The following is a 23,325-nucleotide window of genomic DNA, read 5'->3' as shown; positions in this document are numbered from 1 at the left end:
CCTGTCCTGATGTGGCTCTTCTTTTAAAAAAATTTCCCTAGTCATAAGACTTCCATTCAGCCAGATTTCAGGTGTTTCTGAATGATGGTGTTCTGTAGTTTCATTGTAATTTTGATATGGTTATGGGAGGAGGTGAGTACCCCATTTAGCTTTACTGCCATCTTGCCTGGAAGTCTCCAATTTGGGGCTTTAAGCCATTAAATTATGCTAGCAATGTCTAATCTAGCCTCATACTGGTTTTGACCTTTATTTGTTTTGGATTCACTGAGGTCATCCTTGAATAGATTTGCTTCCCTTACTCCAAAGTAACTTGTGAAATCAAACAATGTTCTCTGGTCATTTGGTTTACTAGCCAACATCACATTTCAGTCAGCACAGTTTTCTCCCTCTGAAAGATATGGCTACCAAAATACGGCAAATGCTAAGTTAGGCCACATGAATTCTGGTATGATACTCAGATGAAAAAAGGCGTGGTAGTCCCACTCTAAGCTAGTTAGTCCACACTTGCATTAACCAAGTGAAATATAACCAGATGTGAAGGGACTAGAAAATATGTCATATGTAAAATTTAACTTGTTGGTATTTCACCTAGAGAAAGAAAGATTCACAGGGATATAATAAACTGAAGTTGAAAGTATTAGTCATCCGTTATTTCAGAGGGAAGGGAGTGGATTTGGTTTCAAATATAAAGGGGAAAATTACCATTATCTTAAAATGGAACAGGTTATCTTTATAAACAGTGGGTGTTAACTTTCTTTGCATATGTACAATTTCTTTTTAAAATACCCTTTTTATAGCTCATATTTATAAGATCCTAATTTCTTTGTCATAGTCTGCTTTTATCTATAAACTGATTGAAAAATTCTTTCTTTTTTAAAGTGTGTCTATCTCACATTTGATTATACAGGTTGCTATTCTTATCAGTTGCTGTAATAAGATTCTTACAAAGATCTTATTATCTTGAAACATCGTGCCTGTACAGAGTATAATGAGTGTAACAAGATTCCTACAGAGCTCCTATTTAATGGTTTAATAGCCTGTAATGGTCCTTCTCCTTTTCAGATGGTAAGTAGCTATTCTAAAATTGCCAAATTAAGCTCCTGATGAAAACAGGGTGTTCAGTAAAATGAAGTCTAATAAAATACCACACTACTTTTTGTGTATTACTTGAGGAAATCACATTCTTTTATGAGAAAGAGAAATAAACATTTTACAAGATGCTGCTTGGGCTTTAGTGTCAAATCCAGTGCCCTTCAAACTTTAATATTAGTCTGCATTTTTTATAATTAAAAAAATTATCATGAACATATCTTGCTGACTTTATTTGTAGTGTAATTATAAGAATTCTCAACTAAGTTCCAAGAGGAACTAAAGTTCTCAATTGAAGTCTGCTGAAATGTATATTATTCTATTCCATTCCTGATCATTATCACCCTTCCACACCAGCATCTATTGAAGTGCATGCATTTCCACGTATTCTTTACCTGTAAGGTCAACACTACTTTCTGCAACAGCATCCCCTCATTAAAACATGACTGGACAATGCCATTTTATAAACAGCTTTTTTATGCAGAAATAACACTTGGTTCTTAGATACCATACATGTCTGTAGATGAGTCCTTTCTGCCAAGACATGGCAAATGTTTCCTCTCATTGTTTTCAATGATCTGACTCACCACCGCCCCTGAGAACAGGATTTTGTGACACCATAATGTCCCATCCTCTTATCCAGCCTGTACTGAACCTCTTATTCTTCATCCTGGAATGGCAATAATATATGAAGAGACCAAGAAAATCCTCTTCTTGCTCTCAGAGAGAAGCTTCTCTCAAATCACCTGCAGGCATAGAAGATTGTCATGAATTGTATCCTCTTTTTATTTTTTAACTTTGGCTAACTTAAGGTTCTAATTTCTTTAACTCATGACTTCAGATAACTGCAGGTCAAAATGTGAAAGTAATGAAATGTAATAATGTACAAGATATTGTACATATAAGAACAATCACCTTTCTGGAGAAACCAGAGGCTTTCTGAACCCCCTGGCAAGCATTCAGTTCCCTGGGCCACCTTCACAATGGATTTCCTCACTAAGCTCTCTGCCTCTCAGTAATATAACACCAATTTCGTGGCTGTTCCAACAACAAGTCCTCACTTCCACCCATTCCAAGAACCACTGGGATACTCATGTTGGTCATCATTTTCCTCCACAAAAGCAACAGCAAGATTGGTCTGGTCACAGGAATTCCCTGTATTTATAGTTAGGGTGACAAGACATCCTGTTTTTGTCTGGTACAATCATGTACAATTCTGGTAAAATCACAGTTTTCCCTGTTGTTAGTATCTCTCCCCTTTCTCAAAAATATCTCAGTTTGGAATGTAAATCATAATGATATCCTATTTATATCCTGCTTTGGACAGACACCCTGTTTTTTTCCTCTCCACTTTTTTTTTTACCTGTCAGGTCAAAATGGACCTGTCCTAGGTGACCACCTCAGACTGATAGCCCAATAGAAATGACCAACCAAACCCTAAAGCTATGTATCCAAAATCATTATTCATACTACCCAGATAATTATTATTCATTTCTCCTTTCCATCTCACTTGTTTATTTAAATGTTATCTACACTTACCCCAGGATACCAAATGTGTATAAACTACCATTTCTAAGAAAGGTAATTCTTGGACGTCACTCTTTTTGTCCATATTTGTAGGTGGAAAACATGTTGAGAAATTCTAAGTCACAAAGGCTCACTGACATACCTTTTTATTTATTTATTATTAATTTATTTTTAATTTTAATTTATTTTTAATATGCTTTATTGAGTATGCTGTTACAGTTGTCCCAATTTCTTTTCCCTTTGTTCCCCTCCACCCAGTGACCCCCCTCCCTCCAGTTGTCCCTTTCCCTTAGTCCATAACCATTGTTAATACATATAGTTCTTCTCAACATCTTCCTGTCTACTCCACTCCCTCCTACTATGCTTCTTAATTCCTGTACCATCTCCCTCCCTTTCCCCCTCTCCACTGACCTCCCCCCATAATGTTCCCCATATTTATAATTCTTTTCACACTCTCGTTGCCTACTTAGTTTGCCTTTGTTTCGGTTCCCTAGCTTCTGATGTTGGTTGTTGTGATACAGTTTTCATTTTAATGTTCATAGTTTTGACCCTCTTTCCCCCAAACAAGTCCCTTTAACATTTCATATAACAGTGGTTTGGATCTAATGAACTCCTTCAGTTTTACTTTGTCCTGGAAGCACTTTCTCTGCCCTTCTATTCTGAATGATAGCTTTGCTGGATAGAGTAATCATGGTACTGGGTTTTTGCTTTTCATCACTTTGAATATTTCTTGCCAGGCCCTTCTTGCACACAGAGTTTCTTTTGAGAAATCATCTGACAGTCTTATTGGGACCCTTTTCTATGTAATTCTCTTCTTCTCTCTTGCTGCTTTTAAGATTCTCTTTTTATCCTTAATTTTTGACATTTTGATTATAATGTGTCTTGGTGTGGTTCTCCCTGGGTCTAGTTGTTTTGGAACTCTCTGTGCTTCCTGAATCTGTAAGTCTATTTCCTTCCCCAAGTTAGGGAAGTTCTGCTTCATTATTTTTTCACATAATTTTTCCATTTTTATTTCTTCTTCTCCACCTTCTGGCAACCCTATGATTCGAATGTTGGCCCGCTTATAGCTGTCCGATAAGTTTCTGGGCCTCTCCTCATTTTCCTCACTTTTTGTTTCCTCTTTCTGCATTGGTTGACTATTTGTCCCTTTCCTATGTTCCGATTTGTTGATTTGATCCCTGATTTTCTTTCCCTCACCATGTTTTTGTTCATTTCAGCAGGACTAGCCTTCATTCCTTCCCTGTCTTGTTTAAGATCTGCTGTTAGGTCTGTAAGCACTTTTATAAGCAAAGCTCTGAACTGTGCCTCAGAAAGATTTCCTATCTGCTGCTTCGTTAGATTAGATATTTGCTGTCTGGTCAGCTGCATCACTGGTATCTCTATCATGATCTGTGCCATCATGATTAGTTTTGTGTTTACCTTTGCTTCCTGGGCGGGGCTGTCACACCTCCTATGCTTAGGGTGTGGAGCCCTATGCACTTGTCACAATCAGGAGTTTTCTGTGGTGGATGGGTGTTCAAGATGGATTCCTGCCATTCAATCTCCATTGAGACCGGGAGCCTCCTCCTCCTTCCCCAACACCACTGGGCTTCACAGTCCAAGGCAATGGGGGTCTGCCTTCCCTGGCTTTGGAATCACAAGCTGACAGGTCTGGGCTGCAGCTGGGGGTGCTCCCCAGGTGCTTCTCGCCTCCCCTTAAATGCAGGTGTCTGTGCTTACTGCTGTCCTGCTGCCGTCACTGCTGCTGCCTTGGACAGCACAGCTTGACCTCTCCTCCCCGGCTTTGTCCCTCCTACCTGTTGGGATGAACACCACTTCTTTATAACTTCATACGTGAGACTTCCATTTATTTTCTGGAACTTCTCGTTATTGCTGGTTTTGTGGTAGTTGTATTCCTTCTTAGTTGTAGAGGGAGATGGAGCTTGTCAGTCTAGGCTTCCATCTTGACTGGAAGTCTCCTGTGTTTGTTTTCTTCCATGTCACAGGGAGAGCTGTCGCTCCTACTACATTTAAGGGGTGGGGCCTTACATATTCATCAGTAACGGGCGACCTTTTTCACCACGTTGTGGCGCTGTATGCGGGGGAGGGGTCCGTGAAGGAACAATGCTGCTTGCCCAGCACTCACCCCTTTTCCAGGCACTTCTCCCACTTCCGCACCAAACTGGCGCCACTCTCGCTGCTGTCCTGGCCATCGTTCCCAGGTTGGGTGGGTCTGCGGATGTTCTAGATCAGTGGGGGCCCTTTAAACAAGCGGACTCTGCTGAGAGACCAGCAGTTTCTGCATCCCTCTCAACCCCCACTGGTTTGCAGTCAAAAGCAATGAGGCTTGATTTTCCCCAGTGCTGGGACAGTGAGCTGCTCTGGTGAGGAGCTGGGAACGCTCCCCAGGTGTCCCTCCTGATTTTTCAGACGTGTAACTGCACTTTCCGCCAGCCTGCTGCTGTTGCCACTGCTGCCACCACCACACCGTGTCCTCTCCACCCGGGCTCCGCCCCTCCTACCTGTCTAGATGAGTATTTATTCTTTATATCCTTGTTTGCTAGACTTCTATGTAGTTTGAATTTCTGGAACTTCTGGTTGTTTCTACTTTTGAGGTAGTTGTATTCTTTCTTAGTTGTGGAGGGAGACGCAGTGTGTCCATCTACGCCTCCATCTTGGCCTGAAGTCTGACATACTTTCTTAAGGAAGCCAAAGTGACATTCAAATGTGTCAGCAGGGGTACTCAGGGACAACCCCACTGGCATGTTATTTGTCTCAATAGCATTTTGGTAACTTCTCTCCCTACAACCCTTCACAGCATTGCATAGCACCCTTCTCATTTCCTTAGCATTGTGGCCATCGTCATATTGGTCACTTACAACTACACCTCCTAAATGCTCTCATATTTATTAGCTTCTCCTTACCCTACTCAATTCAGCTCCTGTCCTTCATACTAATGAAGTATATTTAGGAATATGTAGTTCATGTCATATCAGATTCTTGGTTCTACTGGAAAAAAGTCCTGTATTTGGAGGGGAAGATGGCGGTGAAGTAGGGACAGTGTTCTCAGTTCGCTCCTGTTAAGGAGAGACTCCAGGAACGAATGCGGAGAGGAGTGACTGAGTGAGTGCGGATCTCCGATAGCGTGAACAGGGATGAGAGCGTGGGAGCAGTGTGGAGGGGGTGGAGGGGTTTACCACACACTGTGGGCTGAGTCATTCCGAGACCCGGTGAGTCTGCAGTACCAAGTCGGAGAGCTCACTAGCCGAGAGCTGCTTGGAGGCTCCCCCTGCTAGGGGCACACCGATAAGTGAATTTTTGTATGGAGTTAGGGAGAGGATTCGGCTGAAAAAGTCAGAGGAGGGAGAGAACAGTGAACAACCAGGACTGGGAGAAACTGTGTGATCTGAGTCTAGAGGGAAATCTCCTCAGCTGCAATCTCTGACCGAAAGCTCGGCACTCCGAGTGCGCAGCACTTGCGCTAGGGCCCTACAGACCAACGGGACAGTTTTGGGGGAAGGAGACCGGCTGCACAGAAAAGCTGCTGCGGAACTCCGGACGGGGGAGAGCTCCTAAGCGAGAGAAAAGTGCATGCCCCCGGGGCTTTGAGCAATCGCGCTAGAATCCCACAGAACAAAAGGTGGGTTTGGAGAGAAATAGGATGCGCAGAGGAGAGAAATAGGATGCGCAGGGTGTGTAAGTAGGGAAGAGAGCGGAGGCTGTGGTTCTGGAGTGGAGACGGTTTTAGGGCAGGGAGAAGGGCCCACAGGGAAAGGCTGCTGCGGAGCTCCAGACTGGGGGAGAACTCCTGGGTAGGAGAGCGCTGTGCTGACCGACCACACTAGAATCCTGCAGAACAAAGGGACGGTGCTGGGGTGGGAAGAGAGATAGAGCACGCCGGCCTATAGACAGGGAAGCCAGCGGAAGCTGTAGCTTGGAATAGAGACAGTTTTGGGGCAAGGAGAAGAGCTGACGCGGGAAAGCCGCTGCAGAGCTCCAGACTAGGGGAGAGGCCCTGGGCAGGAAAGTGCCACTGGGCCCGGCGCTTTGACCGACTGTGCCAGAGTCCTGCAGAACAAAGGGACGGTCTTGAGACAGGGAGAGAGGTAGGGTGCGCAGGCATATAGACAGGGAAGAGAGCAGAAGCTGTAGCCTGGGAATAGAGACAGGACTGGAGGCAGGGCGGGGATTGCTGGCAGGCACAGGCTGGACCAACAGAGGGAAGGAGTAGCTGGACAAGCCTGAGGAGGGCTGAGGGCGCCTTAGGAGGGGACAAATGAAAGCAGCTCACAGCAGAGTGGTGGTAGGCCCACAAGTAAAAGACTAGCAATCCCAGAATCAAACGGAACCCTCCCACAGCCAGCCAACCAACCAGAAAAGATTTGAAACTCATGGGATTTTGAATAGGGGCGGAATCAGGAAGGAAGGAAAAACAAAAAAACAAACAAACCAAAAATACCCAGAGACTGTGCCTAAAAGTTGAATTGAGTTAAAATCCTCTCATTCTTTTCTCACTCTCTCTCTAACTGCCCCTCATGTCCTTTCTTATTCTCTCCTTTTCTCCCCTCCTCTTCCCTACCTTCTCTCCCCTTAGCATGTCTCCCCTGCATCCTATTCTTTGTTAATTTTTTTAATTTTAAGTTCTCTCCCTTTCCTTCCTATTCCCTTCTTCCAATCCCCTTCCCTTCCCCTATCCTCATCCTCCCTCTGTTTCCTTTCTTTCTCTCTCCTTTCTCTGCGCTAAGCACCTTCAATTTTATTAAATTTCTTTCTTTATTTTGTCCCCCTTCAATCTACATTCGTTTCTTTCATACCTTGCCCTTATTTTCCTCCTCTCCCTATAATTATTCTCTCTCTCTTTCTTTCTCTCTCCCTATTCCACTTTATATTCTAATCTTTTAATATTCAAATTATAATTCTAATCTATTCCCCTCTCCCTTCACCCTCCCATTCTTACCCCTTCTCTTTTTCCACCCCATCCCCTCACTTCTCTCTCTCCCTCTTGTATTTCTCTCCTTCATCCTATCTTTTGTCAACTCTTCAATTTCAATCTTTCCCTCCCTAATATCTCCTCTTCCTCCTGATTTCCTTTCCTCCTCCGTGTTCTTTCCCTCCCCCATCCTCTTGCTTTCCCATCTCTTATTCCTCTCTCTCTATAGTCTCTCTCTTGCAATTTTATATCATGTTTTAATCTCCTAATCGTTTTTATAATATATTTTTTAAAAAATTTTAATCCAGTCCCCCCTCTTCTTCCTCCCCTTCTTCTATCATTCTCTCTTATACCCTTCTCTTCTCTACTTTCTCTCTCTCTTTCCTCTCTCCTTTCCTGTCTTGCTATTTTCTACTCTGTATTTTTATTCTTTTTTTAAATGTATTTTATTGATTATATTGTTATAATAGTTCCAATTTTCTCCCCTTTACTCCCCTCCACCCAGCATCTCCCTCCCTGAGCAATCCCCCCCCCCAAGTCCATACCCATGGTTCGTAAAAAATAACTATCCTTCCCTCTCAGATATTAAGACCCTTTGTAATCTTGTAAAGGACAATGGGCGAAGGTCTCAAGCTCCTCTAGCTGCTTCAAGCTGGACATGGTCATCATCCTACCTACCCTTGGGTCCAGAAAACCCTAATAATAGTGGGGGTGTGGAGGGGAGGGTGGCCTTCCCACATGGGGAAGGATCGTGCAGACTCCAGATCAGTTGGCTGTCCCCGGACAACGGCATGCTTGGTTTAACAGGCTGGCATCCTTGTTGTGTTCTGTATTTTTATTCTTGAAAAATTCTTTCTCAATCTGTTTCCTATCTTCTTACCTCCTCAGCCCTCTCCTTCAATTTCTGGCTTTCTGTCTCTCTGGATGTCTGTTGTGTCTATCCTCCCTTCCATGCTAATCATATAGCATATACCGATTATATAATCCTAATACTATACACTTCCACTTTCTCACTCCACACTGTAACCCTCTCCTCCTTTTCAAACATACAGTGTAAATGTTAATTGCTGTCTTACATAACCTTGATCCCAATTGCTAATATTATTACTCTATCAACTTACAGCTCAAAAATTACCCTTCCTTCATTTAAAACAACTCCTATCTGTTTCTCCTCAAAATAAGAGTCCCAATATCTCCACAAGTATATAAATACGGGCTCATTTGCAACCTATAGTGAGATTGTAGTTGGGGGAGATATTGGAGGGTGTGGGTTTCTTGCCTGGGTTGTGTATTTATGTTTTAGCAGCTCCTCCACAAAAGATCTCAAGACAAGGTGGGCAGAGTGACTCTCAATCAACTAACCAGAGAAAAAGATCCACCAAAGAGTAGCAGGAATACAACCAGACAGATTAAAGGAGTAAGTGGAAGCTACACTAACCTCCTCCCAGGACCAGCCAGTGCTGACTCAGCCCCAGTACAGCAGACAGACCATTCCCCTCCAAGTGGCGTCAGACTAAGGAGAAATAAAAGCCCTGCCTACAGGAATTAAGCTGCCACACCCACGGTCTTTAAGCCTGACGGCTAATCAGAGATTGAGTAGATTAACAACTGAAGAAGACAGACAAAGGCAGTAGATCAGTGGAAGTCTCCAATAGGCTGCCTAGGGCCAGTCTAGTACATGATCTGACGCTACCAGAGGCAGATCCAGGAAGAGCAAATCATTCTAAGAAGCACCAACAAACAATAGGAATCACAAAAATGGGGAGACAGAGAAACAACCCCCCATCAAAAGGAAAGGTAGAATCCCCAGAGAGAGTGCTAAATGAAATACAGGGGAGCAAACTATCAGATACAGAATTCAAAACATGGATTATGGAGAAGCTGAATGAGCTCAGCAGAAACTACAAAGAACTCCAGGGAAACTACAAGGAACTCCAGAAAAACTACAAGAAACTCACAGAGAATTACATGAGCATGAAAAAGGACATAGAAGCTATCAATAAGAGCCAGGAGGAAATGAAGAATACGATCTTTGAATTGAAGAACACAGTAGAAGGAATTAAAAGCAGGCTAGAGGAAGCAGAAGATCGGATCAGCGAGCTGGAGGACAACATACACAAAACCTCCCAGACAATGAACAAGACTGAAGAGGTTCTAAGACAGCTGCAGGACAACATGAAACGTAATAATATCCGTATCATAGGAATTCCAGAAGGAGAAGAAGAAGAGCAAGGGATAGAAAACCTCTTTGAAAAACTAATGACAGAAAACTTCCCTCACATGAGGAGAGAAAGAGTCACACAAGTCCAGGAAGCACAGAGGTTCCCAATGAAGATGAACCCCAACAGGCCCACTTCAAGACACATCATAATTAAAATGGCGACATTCAAAGACAAAGAGAGAATCCTAAAAGCAGCAAGAGAGAAACAACTAATAACATACAAGGGAGCTCCAATAAGGCTATCCTCAGATTTCTCAGCAGAAACACTACAAGCCAGAAGGGAGTGGCAAAAAATATTCCAAGCAATGAAAAACAAAGGCCTACAACCTAGAATACTATACCCAGCAAAGCTCTCATTCAAAATGGATGGTGAAATAAGGAGCTTCCAAGACAAAAGAAGGCTAAAAGAATACATCTCCACCAAACCAGCAATGCAAGAGATGCTAAAGAGTCTGCTTTAAAAAGATAAAGAAACAGAGAGAGACAGAGAAGAACACGAGTACAAAGGGGAAAAATGACAATGAGTAAGTACTTATCGGTAATAACCTTAAATGTAAATGGATTAAACGCTCCAATTAAAAGACATAGGGTAGCTGAATGTATTAGAAAGAATGACCCCCATATATGCTGTCTACAAGAGACCCACCTTAGAACAAAAGATCTACACAGACTGAAAGTAAAGGGATGGAAAAAAGTATTTCAAGCAAATGGACATGAAAAAAAAGCCGGGGTAGCAATACTTATATCAGACAAAACAGATTTCACAGCAAAGTCCACAAAAAAAGACAAAGAAGGGCATTTCATAATACTTAAGGGAAAAATCCATCAAGAAGATATAACCCTTATAAATATATATGCACTCAACTTAGGAGCAGCAAAATATATAAGGAAAAGTTTGAGAGACTCCAAGAAAGATATAGACAGCAACACACTCATAGTAGGGGACTTTAACACCCCATTGTCAACAATGAACAGATCTTCAAAGTAAAGAAATACCAAAGATATTGAGGCACTGAACAACACTCCAGGTCAAATGGACTTAGTTGATATATATAGAAGTTTTCACCCCAAAGAAGCAAAATATACATACTTCTCAAGTGCACATGGAACATTTTCAAAGATAGACCACATGGTAGGACACAAAACAAGCCTCAATAAATTCAAGAAAATTGAAATTATATCAAGCATCTTCTCAGATCACAATGGCTTAAAATTGGAAATCAACCTCAAGGAAAAAATTCAAAAACATTCAAACTCATGGAGAATGAATAACATGCTATTAAATAATGAATGGGTTAACAATGACATCAAGGAAGAAATCAAAAAGTTCCTTGAAACCAATGATAATGAACACACAACAACCCAAAACCTATGGAATACAGCGAAAGCAGTCCTAAGAGGAAAGTTTATAGCAATACAGGCCTACCTAAAAAAGCTAGAAGAATCTCTAATAAAAAATTTAACCCTACAGCTACAAGAACTAGAGGTAGGACAACAAGCAAAGCCCAGATCAAGTAGGAGGAAGGAAATCATCAAGATCAGAGCACAATTAAATGACATAGAGTCTAAACAAACAATTCAAAAGATCAACAAAAGTAGGAGCTGGTTCTTGGAAAAGATAAACAAAATTGACAAGCCTTTAACCAGGCTCATCAAGAAAAAAAGAGAGGGCCCAAATAAATAAAATCAGAAACGAAAGAGGAGAAATCACAACTGATACAACAGAAATACAAAAGATTATAAGAAATTATTACGAACAACTGTATGGCAAGAAATTTGAGAATCTAGAGGAAATGGACAAATTCCTGGAAACCTATAGTCTTCCCAAACTGAATCAAGAAGAAGCAGAAAGTCTGAATAGACCAATAACAGCTAATGAAATTGAAGCAGTAATCAAAATACTCCCAGCACACAAAAGCCCTGGACCGGATGGCTTCACAAGTGAATTCTACAAAACACTTAGGAAAGAACTAACTCCTATTCTCCTCAGACTATTCCCAAAAATCCAAGAAGAGGGAAGACTCCCAAACTCGTTCGATGAGGTCAGTATTACCCTAATTCCAAAACCAGGTCAAGACACAACAAAGAAAACTATAGCCCAATATCACTGATGAACACAGATGCTAAAATTTTCAACAAAATATTGGCAAACAGGATCCAGCAACACATTAAAAAGATCGTAGTAATTGAAAAACCAAAATAAAAAAAAATAAAAAAAAAAAAGATCGTACACAACGATCAACTGGGATTCATCCCAGAGATGCAAGGATGGTTTAATATTCACAAATCAATAAACGTAATACACCACATAAAGAAAATGAAAGACAAAAACCACATGATCATATCAATAGATGCAGAAATAGCATTTGATAAAGTACAACACCCATTTATGATAAAAACTCAGCAAAATGGGAATAGAGGGAGCATACCTCAACATAATGAAGGCCATATATGAGAAACCTGAAGCCAACATCATACTCAATGGGCAAAAACTGAGAGCATTCCCCCTGAGATGAGGAACAAGACAAGGATGTCTGCTCTCTCCACTCCTATTCAACATAGTCTTGGAAGTTCTAGCCACAGCAATCAGACAAGAAAGAGAAATAAAAGGCATCCAAATTGGAAAAGAGGAAGTAAAACTGTCATTATTTGCAGATGACATGATAGTGTACATAGAAAACCCTATAGACTCCACAAAAAAACTACTCAACCTAATAAGTGAATCTGGCAAAATAGCAGGATACAAAGTCAATATTAAGAAATCAAAGGCATTTTTATACACCAACAATAAAAACTCAGAGATAGAAACTGAAAGAAAAATGCAATTTACCATAGCAACAAGAAAAATAAAATACCTAGGAATAAACTTATCCAAGGAGGTAAAAGACCTGTACTCAGCAAACTACATAACATCGAAGAAAGAAATTAAAGAAGATACAAATAAATGGAAGCATATACCATGCTCATGGATGGGAAGAATCAACATCATTAAAATGTCCATACTTCCCAAAGCAATTTATAGATTTAATGCAATCCCTATTAAAATACCAGCAACATATTTCACAGATGTAGAACAAATACTTCAAAACTTTATATGGAACCAAAAAAGAGCCCGAATAGCCACAGCAATTTTGAGGCAGAACACAGTAGGAGGAATCACAATACCTGATATCAAACTATACTACAAGACCACGGATATCAGAACAGTCTGGTACTGGCATAAAAACAGACATATAGATCAATGGAAAAGAATAGAGAGCCCAGAAATAAATCCAAGTTCATATGGTCAACTAGTATTTGACAAAGGGGGAAAGAACATCAAATGGAGTGAAAAGAGCCTCTTCAACAAATGGTGTTGGGAGAACTGGACAGGGATATGCAAAAAAATGAAACTAGACTAGCAACTTACACCATACACCAGAATAAACTCAAAATGGATCAAAGACTTAAATGTAAGCCATGATACCATAAAAGTCCTACAGGAAAAAATAGGCAGGAAAATTTCAGATATCCCACATAGCAACATTTTCACTGATATATCTCCTAAGGCAAGGGAAATAAAGGAAAGAATAAACAAATGGGACTACATCAAACTAAAAAGTTTCTGCTCAGCTAAAGAAAACATCAGCAAGATGAAAAGGAAACCAACCATATGGGAAAATATATTTGCCAATGACATCTCAGACAAGGGATTGATCTCCAAAATATATAAAGAACTCATATGACTCAACACCAGGAAGACAGATAATCCAATTAAAAAATGGGCAAAGGATCTGAACAAACACTTCTACAAAGAAGACATACAGAGGGCCCATAGACATATGAAAGTATGCTCAACATCACTAGCCATCAGAGAGATGCAAATTAAAACCACAATGAGATACCACCTCACACCAGTCAGAATGGCCATAATCAACAAATCAACAAACAACTTTTGCTGGAGAGGATGCGGAGAAACGGGAACCCTGGTGCATTGCTGGTGGGAATGCAGACTGGTGCAGCCACTATGGAAAACAGTTTGGAATTTCCTCAAAAAACTAAAAATGGAACTGCCTTTTGAACCAGCAATTTCATTGCTAGGATTATATCCGAAAAATCCTGAAACACCAATTCAAAAGAACCTATGCACCTCTATGTTCATAGCAGCACTATTTACAATAGCCAAGTGCTGGAAACAACCTAAGTGCCCATCTGTAGATGAGTGGATCAAAAAACTGTGGTACATTTACACAATGGAGTTCTATGTAGCAGAAAGAAAGAAGGAACTTCTACCATTTGCAACAACATGGATGGAACTAGAGAGAATTATGCTTAGCGAAATAAGCCAGGCAACGAAAGAAAAATACCTTATGCTGTCACCTATTACAGGAAACTAATGAACAACATAAACAAATGAGCAAAATTGAACCAGAGGTATGTAAACAAGAAGTAGACTAATAGTAACAAGGGGGGAGGGGGGAGGGAGGGAAGGGGGTAAGAAGGGGAAGGGTCAAGTCAAAAAACATGTATAAACGACCCACGGACATGGGCAACTGAGTGGGGACTGAATGTGGGGGAAGGGAGGAGCAGGGTGCAGGGAAGGAAGAGGGGGAAAAAAGTGAGACAACTGTAATGGAAAAACAAACAAAAATCTTTTTCTGGGGGCGGTGAATGAAAATATGAAGAATGGAAATGCCAGTTCAGTGAATATTAGGACAAAGATTTTCCTTCACTTTGTATATTTTTCTCCCTATTTGATCCCTCCAAAGTTTGGCATTCTAAACAAGTAAGTAATGACATAAGTTTCTTTGCATAGAACTAATAAGACCAGTTGTTAATAGAGGTTTCTTTTTTTTTCTTTTTTTTTTTTTACCAAGTCTTTGAGTGGAATGTCAAGCCTAAAGGAGACATACTTGGGCTCCGGTTGTTACCAAAAAGCCCTGAGGAACTGGGAATGACTTTCAAAGTTAATAAAAGCCCGCGAGATAAAAGGCCTGCTGCCATGGTTGGTTGTGCGGTCCACAGCAATCTTTCCAGGGAAGGAACGAAGGTTGTTTTCCTGAAAGATGGCTAGAAGGGACCTTAAGGTGCAATGAAAAACCAGAAAGACTTGGAAAGGACAGGCGTGTACAGACAAGGATGAATGTCAGGTATGTGGCTCAGCTTCTGTGCCTTGAAGAGCAGACTGAGGGTCACCCTAAATGTTCCTTGGGTAAGTTCCAACAAAGCAGAACGAAAGATCATAAGTGATCATTTGCTGCTCTAGTTATGTTTATGCAAATGAACAGGATAAATTAAAAATGGACTTAATGTAGTCCCTTTAAAGACAAGGAGGGTAATCTTAGGGAGAAAAATCATTATTCAAGGAAAATCACAATGATCAGTAGTAGACTATAAAAGTAGGGCAACTAACCATCTTAAAAGTTTCTTCTCATTTAAAATATGGTTTCACTTGAAAATTAAACCATGTCTGTGATATCATCAAAGATATTCAAGTTGCAGGCAAGTAGAATGTCAAGTGCCCTGCAACTGGATGTCTTCCCAATAAGACAGTCTTACAGATATAGAGACTTGTTTGTTATGTTACATAAATTAACATGTGTTTTCTGTTTTCAAAGGGCATAAGCCTATGACCACATTACCTGAGTGATTGTCTGTACACATAAGCCTCACTTAATCCTGTCTGCAGCACTGCCTCCTGAGACTCAATGGTTTGGCTGAACTAAATGGCTGGGTTGGTGAAGAATGTGGTGGTCTGTGGGCTTCACTTTAAAACTGGTTTCTCTTTTCTATCCTAATGGCTTGGACAGAAAGGGCCCAGAGGTCTGAGAGGGGGGAACCCTAAACTATTTACCTCAGCCCAAACTAAGTATGGTGGGCAAAAGGGTTTTTGACAGGTGAGATGTGCCTAGCACACCTTCCTCCAAAGAAGCCTTATTTTTTTTTTCTCCTAATGTGGAACATTGAAAAATTAATCCCTGCCTTTTGTCATCTAGTAGTTATGGATTGAATGATGTCTTTTAACCCTTTTCGCCAAATCTGTTGCCCCCAGAACACAACAAGGATGCCAGCCTGTTAAACCAAGCACGCCGTTGACCGGAGACAGCCAACTGACCTGGAGTCTGCACGATCCTTCCCCATGTGGGAAGGCCACCCTCCCCTCCACACCCCCACTATTATTAGGGTTTTCTGGAACAAAGGGTAGGTAGGACGATGACCATGTCCAGCTTGAAGCAGCTAGAGGAGCTTGAGACCTTTGTCCATTGTCCTTTACAAGATTACAAAGGGTCTTAATATCTGAGAGGGAGGGATAGTTATTTTTTACGAACCATGGGTATGGACTTGGGGGGGCGATTGCTGGGGGAGGGAGATGTTGGGTGCAGGGGAGTAAAGGGGAGAAAATTGGAACTATTGTAACAATATAATCAATAAAATACATAAAAAAAAAAAGTCCTCTACTTCAACAAATGGAATATAAGCAGCAGGCCAATGCTGAGAGTTTGCCACCTCATCTCTGTTGATAATTTGTTGTCCTTGGCCATTACCTACAGGGATGACATAGAGACCCATAATTCTAGGAACTGTCCTGTCTCCTAGTCCCTAGAAAACTCTGTAGTCACTTGGAGGAGGAGGGCATCACTTCTTATTCCCAAGGATCTGACATTCCCCCCCACTCCAAGAATTCTTAAAAAGACACATGACAGAAAGCCTCCATGGGATAAATTTCTCTAGCCTCTGTGTTTAGCTCCTCCTTCACCTATACTCTTTGCTTCTATACAACCAGTTTGACTGCCGTTCCACTTGACAACAGGCAGACACTGTGTATTGTTCATTGACTCCCTAGGGTCTGTTACAGGATTAGGCAATGGGTATCAGTTGAGCCACAAACACATCTCTGCTCCTCTATAACTTCTAACTCTCTTTTCATATGCTCCCCCTATATGTTGGTCTGAGGAATGGGGACAAAATATAAGTGGTCTGGGGTCAGAGTCAGTAGCCTTGAAGATAATGGGCTTCACGTTGGTTGTGGTCCAAGTGCTACAGAGGCTAAATCAAGCATGAACTCTTGGCTTTAAAAGGGTGAAAAAGAAGGGTCTTGGAGAGAAGCAAGAAGCCAACCTAGTATAGAGCCAAAAGAAATCTTCAAATAGCAGAAGGGCCATGTTATTTAAATGCAAACCTACTCAGGAAATCTAAGGCCAAAAGGTTGCTAATGGAGTTGCACTTCACAATGCAAGTTGGTTGGGAGCATGCCTGCCTTCATGGATAGATGGTTAAAGGCCTCATGACGCTCCAGTCATCTCTTCGACAGAGGACCCTTTTTCCAAGTACTTTATATCTAGGTCTGAGGAGTGAGGGAAAGTAAAGAGAGACAGCTGTGTTCTAATAAATGGGTTTCTATTTTGAGAGCCTGGATATCAGAGTGTTTAATCTGATCAGTCTGACACAGGTTAGGAAGGAAGTCTGAAAGCTTAGCAAGTGCTGAGGGCTGTAAATTTTCATTACTCTTAGCTTGAGCTATCTATTACACTCATTCACTAGATGGGGACAGGTTTTAGGCAACAGAGCTGGGTGGAAATTCAGTCTGGAGTTCACTTCCATATCCCAAAGATAGTACATGAGTGCAGCAGGTGTCAAAGGATCTAACACCAATCATAAGAGGAGATCCAAAAGCAGACAAAATACATCAGGGAATCTAGGCTTAAGACATACTCAGAATTCCAGAATGACAACTGGCAGGCACTAAGAAAGTATATCAACAAATAAAATGGCCTCTATCTGTATGGGTGCAGGAGAGGGACACCAGTTGGGAAAAAGGCATGGCCAAAGCAAGGGAAGCTTCCAGTTCTGTCTACTCTTTAATTACCAAGGACCTCAGGCTCAATGAAAAGAGAAGAATCAAGTGTCATGAATCAGGAAATAAAGTTATTAGATTGGCGACATAAGATCAGAATCAACACTAGGGTATTTTGTGTACCTTAATGAAGCTTGAAGTAAGGATAAATCCTAGAGCCTAACTTAGGATGGTTCTGCAGGGAAAAGATAGAAACGGAAGGTGTGGATTATAGTTTTAAATTATGAAGCATTTAAAATAAACTAAAAATAATATAATAGATCTTTTTTAGAGGTAAAATATCCCAGGGAGAGCTTATTATTGAACAGAACCTTAAATTTTTTAGTCAAATTTATGAATCTTTTCTTAAAAGATTGTACCTTATTTAAAATAATTCTTAGCTACCTCAGTGACATAATATTCTCTTATTTTCTTCTAAGAAGTTTGATTCTTGCTTTTCACATTTATATCTTTTATTCATTAGAAAGTTATTTTGAGTATGGTATGAAAGAGTGATCTAATATATTTTTATTTTCCCTTATGAATATCTAATTATTCTAGCATCATATCTTGAAGAACTTTTTCTCCTTTCTTAATTTTTAAGTATCAACTTCCTTTCTTAAAGTCTAGGGAACATGCCTGACACTGCCCAGATTTTTCTACCTTCGTATTTTGTCCTCTAAAATAATACAACATTCAAAAAGAAGGAAATTTTACCTTTTGTGACAGCATGGATGGACCTGAAGATTACTATGCTAAGTAAAATGAGCCAGTCAAAGAAAGACAAATACCATGTGATCTCACTTATATGTGGAATAAAAAAAAATAAACTGTCCAACAAAATAGAAACAGAGGTATTGATACAGAGAACATATCGACAGCTGTCATAGAGGAGAACAGCACTGAATGAAAGAAAGTGAAGGAATTAGCCAGAACATATATGCATAACCCATAGACACATGCAACATTGTGGGGATGGCCAGTGGGAAGGGGGATGGAGGGTGCATAGACATGAGCGGGGAGAATGGGGACAACTGTAGTAGTGTCAACAATAAATTAATTTAAAAATTAAAGAAAAGTAAAACCCTGGCTGGGCAGTTCAATTGGTTGGAGTGTCATCCCGGGCAACAAAAGGTTGTGGGTTCGATTCTGGGTCAGGACACATACCTAGGTTGTGGGTGTGATCCATAGTTGGGGAGCCTATGGGAGGCAACTGGTCTATGTTTTTCTCTCACATTGATGTTTCTCTCTCTCTCCCTCCCCCTCTTCTCTCTCTAAAATCAATACACATATCCTTGAGTGAGGATTTAAAATTTTTTTTAAAAGAATGAACTCATGGACACTGACAACAGTGTTGCAATTGCACAGAGCTCACAGGGAGATGGGTGGAGGTGGAAGATGGTATAGGAGGGATAAATGGTGATTAAAAATAAGTCAATGAATAAATAAAAATAAAGTAACATGACATTCTACAAGCCAAGATCTTGTCACTTCTGAGATAACATCGATAGCAAATAAAGTGTTTATTATACTTTCTCTTTTAAAAGAAAAATTTTCAAAAATAACTAGAACTCAAAGTCTTGCCTTCAAGTTAGTTTTTAAAAAATTCTTATCTAATTAAAAGGATAAAATCTTCACTTATGTTTAAAAAAATAATCAAACTAATAAGTATTCTAATAATATATATTGAGCATCCAAAATGTACAAAAAACTAACCTGATAACTGTGATTAAAAAGATACGTACATTCCTAAATAATACTGCAGACTAGATTATTTAAACCAGCAGAATCTGGAAGAAATCTAAGCCATGTACATAATATTAAATTTCCTAGTAGCAACATTTAAAAGGGAGAAACATGCAAACTTAATTCAATCACATTTTTATTTAACTCAATATATTCAAAATATTATATTTTTGATATTTCAGTAATATAAAAATTATTATTGAAGCATTTTAATTTTTTTCACACATCAGATTTTGCATGAAAATATGATGTGTATTCCTAAATTCAGACTAGCCTCATTTCAAGTTCAATAGCCAAATGTAGCTAGAGGCTACTGTATTGAACAGTGCAGATTTGGACCAACCTCCCCTTGGTAAATAACTGAAAATGCTGGATAAAATCTAAATAAAGATAAGAACCTAGAGAGTTAAGTTTATTGCTGATCAGGTTTTATCTGAGGGCATTTACCAAAATGGCTGAACTGAGCTTTATCTTCAGGGCTCCCAGGATCTCAGGAGGAAGACAGTGAAGCCAGGACCCTAGGTGGAGTCTTAACAGGAAATCCCCACGTCCATTAAGCTAAGATACCAAAAGGTAGCAGCCTTAGTGCAAGGATGAAGCAGAAATTAAGCCATCCTAATGGGCTACAACTAGGCCACCTCTAGGGTGCACAGCTGTCTTTAACAAATTAAAATTTTGTGAATCAAAGAAAAAAATCATAAAGTATATTATTAAATGCCTAAAGTTAGATAATAATGAGATACATATTAAAAGTTGTGGGGTGCACGAGACCTTCTGCTGTATGCTCAGCCTTCTCTGGTCAGTCCTGAGAAGGGCCCATTGGAGGGTTTATCTCCTGGAGTAGGTGTTAGTGTCTGGATGACTTTCTTTTGAGTCTTAGCACCCACAGGATTTTTCCATTGAGCTCTAGCTTTTTGGCTTCCACCAAGCTAGGTTGGTGGTTTGATTGGGATTCTGCCTGAGTTTCCTAACTAAGGTTAGAGACCTGTCCTCAGTCTCAGCCCACTGAGCTCCCTTAAGTGACTAAACTTGTCTGTTGGATTTCTAGACAAGCAGATGAGCATCTTGGCTCCTAAAAATAAAATAAAATAGAAAGAAAAAAACAAAAACAAAAACACCAACTCTGTGGGATGCAGATAAAATAGTGTATAGAGGAAAATTGATAATAATTTTACATGCTTTTATTTATAAATAATGAGAATATTAAATAATAAGAACCCAACCCAAGAAGTTAGACAAGTAAAAGAGAACCCAAAGAAAACAGGACAAAACAATAAAACTATTGCACCATACATTCAAAGACAGACAACTCTGTTCTTACACAATTTCACAGAATAAAAAAGATAAAATATTCCCTCAACTCATTGTGTGAGCTACTGTAACCTTAACTCCCAAACAAGACAAAGACAGTGGAATGTCACTATGGACACAGATGTAAAAGTTTGAAACAAAATATTGCAAGTGAGATACTCTCTTCACTCATTTTTTTGAAGGCCACCTAGGAACCAAGCTTTGTGCAATGTGATAGGAACAAAATGGATAATGTATGCTCTGTCCTTAACAGCTGATTTTGTGGGAAGAGAGTTGCATTAAAAATTATGACCCAATACAATTGCTCTAGTCAAGGTATGTACATATAATGGGAACAAGTGTAATAAGAACAGAAACCAAAATGTCTAAATTTGCCTTCGTGGGTTTTAGAAGGTTGCACTGGGAGATCACTTGAGCTCACTTTATTAATAAGCAGGAGCTTGACAGGTGGAGAAGAGTTGGTGTTGGTATTGGAGGTAGAAAGTAGGGATGTAATTTAAGGTAGGGTGTGTGTGTGTTCTATGTGGGGCAGGGGAGAATGAAACAGACAAGGATGAGAAAAAAATAGCAATTCAATGGAAAGCTTGGAAGCTTTCCCTCTCTTTAGACTGAAAATACAGGAAAAAGTAATGACTTCAGTTAATACCTAAAAGACTCTAAAAGTTATCAGAAACTGCAGAAAAAATGTAAGTACAAAATGAATATAAATTAATATTTAACTTCAAGGAAGTTTACAATGAATTCACTAATCTTCATTTTTAATTTTCAATGTTTGCCTGTGCCTCTTTTTTCTCATTGTTTCAATATATTGAAGTCCATATATTAAGTCTGTATCAAGATGTGTTTATCTTGATAAAAATAAAGACCAAATTTTACTTTTATATTTAAAAGTTCAGAGCAAAAAAAGTAAAACATATTGCCAGCATGCTATAATCATTCTGAAATCAGCTGAAATGCTTTAATGATTTGATTTCCAGTTGAAAGTGCATAGTTCATCAAATCATAATAAAGCTAATTAATATTATATATTAGTGTTTTTTGTCGGTTGAAAAAAAATGCCATCATGGTGTAATGATCTCTTGGGCAGTTACACCTTTGACTAAATGACCTTTTACAGTAGTCTTGAGATATTTAATGTTCTTTTTGTCAGTTTAATGGGCATTGGCTTCTTCCCTTTCATTGGTTATTACTTCTGCTGAATTTCTTCAGGGATATGTATTGAAAAAATTATAAGGGGTAAGTTTTATGTTGTTTCAGATTCTTATTATTATTCAATATATCCAAATCAATAAGGTTATTGGTGAAAATGAAAAATGTGTCTTATTTTATGGAAAAACTAAATGAACTTTTTGGCCAACCCAATAAATTTGTTGGCAATTGCTGGGAACCCAGAACTTAGCCTTTCAAGCTTCAGTTTATTTTCTGTAAAACAGGGGCTGGGATGAATGGAGAGGTTGGGTCAGATCAGTGATTCCTAATCCTGCTTGCAGGTAAGAATCATTCAGGGAGAGTAATCAATGTGACAGCCTTGATCCTTTCAACAGATTCTAGTTCCATAAGTCTTGGGTTGGTCCTGGACATTTTAAAAACATGTTTTCCAGATGATTCTTGGGCTGTCTGCTGAGCATGAGGAACTGTTGAACTAGTGTTGTATTTTTTAAATTGTAGAACTGTGACCTGTTAGTGCAAAGGTTGGGCTGCCATCTGTTTTTGTAAATAATATTTTATTGGAATAAAGTCATGGTCATAATTATTATCTATGGTTGCTTTCCCACTGCAGTGGCAAGAGTCTTGAATAGACCTGACAGAGATACATGGCTTACAAAGCCAAAAAATACTTGCTATATGGCCCTATATAAAAAAATTTGCTGACACTTTCATTATTGGGTTATAAAATAATTTTAATAGGCTGCAATCAGTCTTTTATAAAATGAAATAGAAAGAAAATACTAAAGCACATTGCATGTACATAAGTGCTATTTTATTAAACCTGTTAATATATAAACATGTTTGTTATTTGTATATATTCATATATACATATTGGGGAAAATGAATTTCTCACTGTGCGTAGCAGTCAAAAGAGCTTGAAAAAATTAAACACTATTGATACAGAGAGATCTGATTAAGATCATAGAAAAGTAGAAGGGACCATAGGAGTTTACTGAGGCAATGGAGGGCAGTCTAGGACAGGATTGGCTAAGAAGTTGACATCTCCAGAGCCAATGGAAATAAAGAGGGCTGGCTATTTGGCTCACAGGCTTTTCTGGTTCCTGACCTGGCTCTCTTTCAGGCTCAGGCCCAGGCTCTTTCTCCGTAAGGATGCCTGGATGATCGTGCTGCAGCTGCTTGTATGGTATTCTGCATGGGAAGGAACTCTGGGCACAGCCTAGGATTGGGCTGGTCTGGCAGAGGGTGGCAGGTTTATTCTTTGGGTGTTCTAGAGGGAAAAGGCTGAGGCAGAGGTCTGCCATTCTTCTAGACTTGAGTAGCTTTTTTTGTATTCTGTTGCTTTAGTTTGTAAACTAATCCTATAGAAACTGACAGGGGAATGATAGGACTCAGAGTTTAGCCTTAATTGATAGGCTTAAGTAACTGCTTTTGAATACGTAAAGGCTCTTTTCCTTTATCAGCAAACCTTTGCCCCTGGAATTTTGCCTAGAGGATGATGGCAGACATCAAGACCCCAACTTGCTCTTTGGCAACACTATG

This window comes from Furipterus horrens, unplaced genomic scaffold, assembly GCF_987537825.1.
Source record: "Furipterus horrens unplaced genomic scaffold, mFurHor1.1.pri manual_scaffold_12, whole genome shotgun sequence".
In the NCBI taxonomy this organism is placed as follows: domain Eukaryota; kingdom Metazoa; phylum Chordata; class Mammalia; order Chiroptera; family Furipteridae; genus Furipterus; species Furipterus horrens.
Note: the sequence above shows the minus strand (reverse complement) of the source record.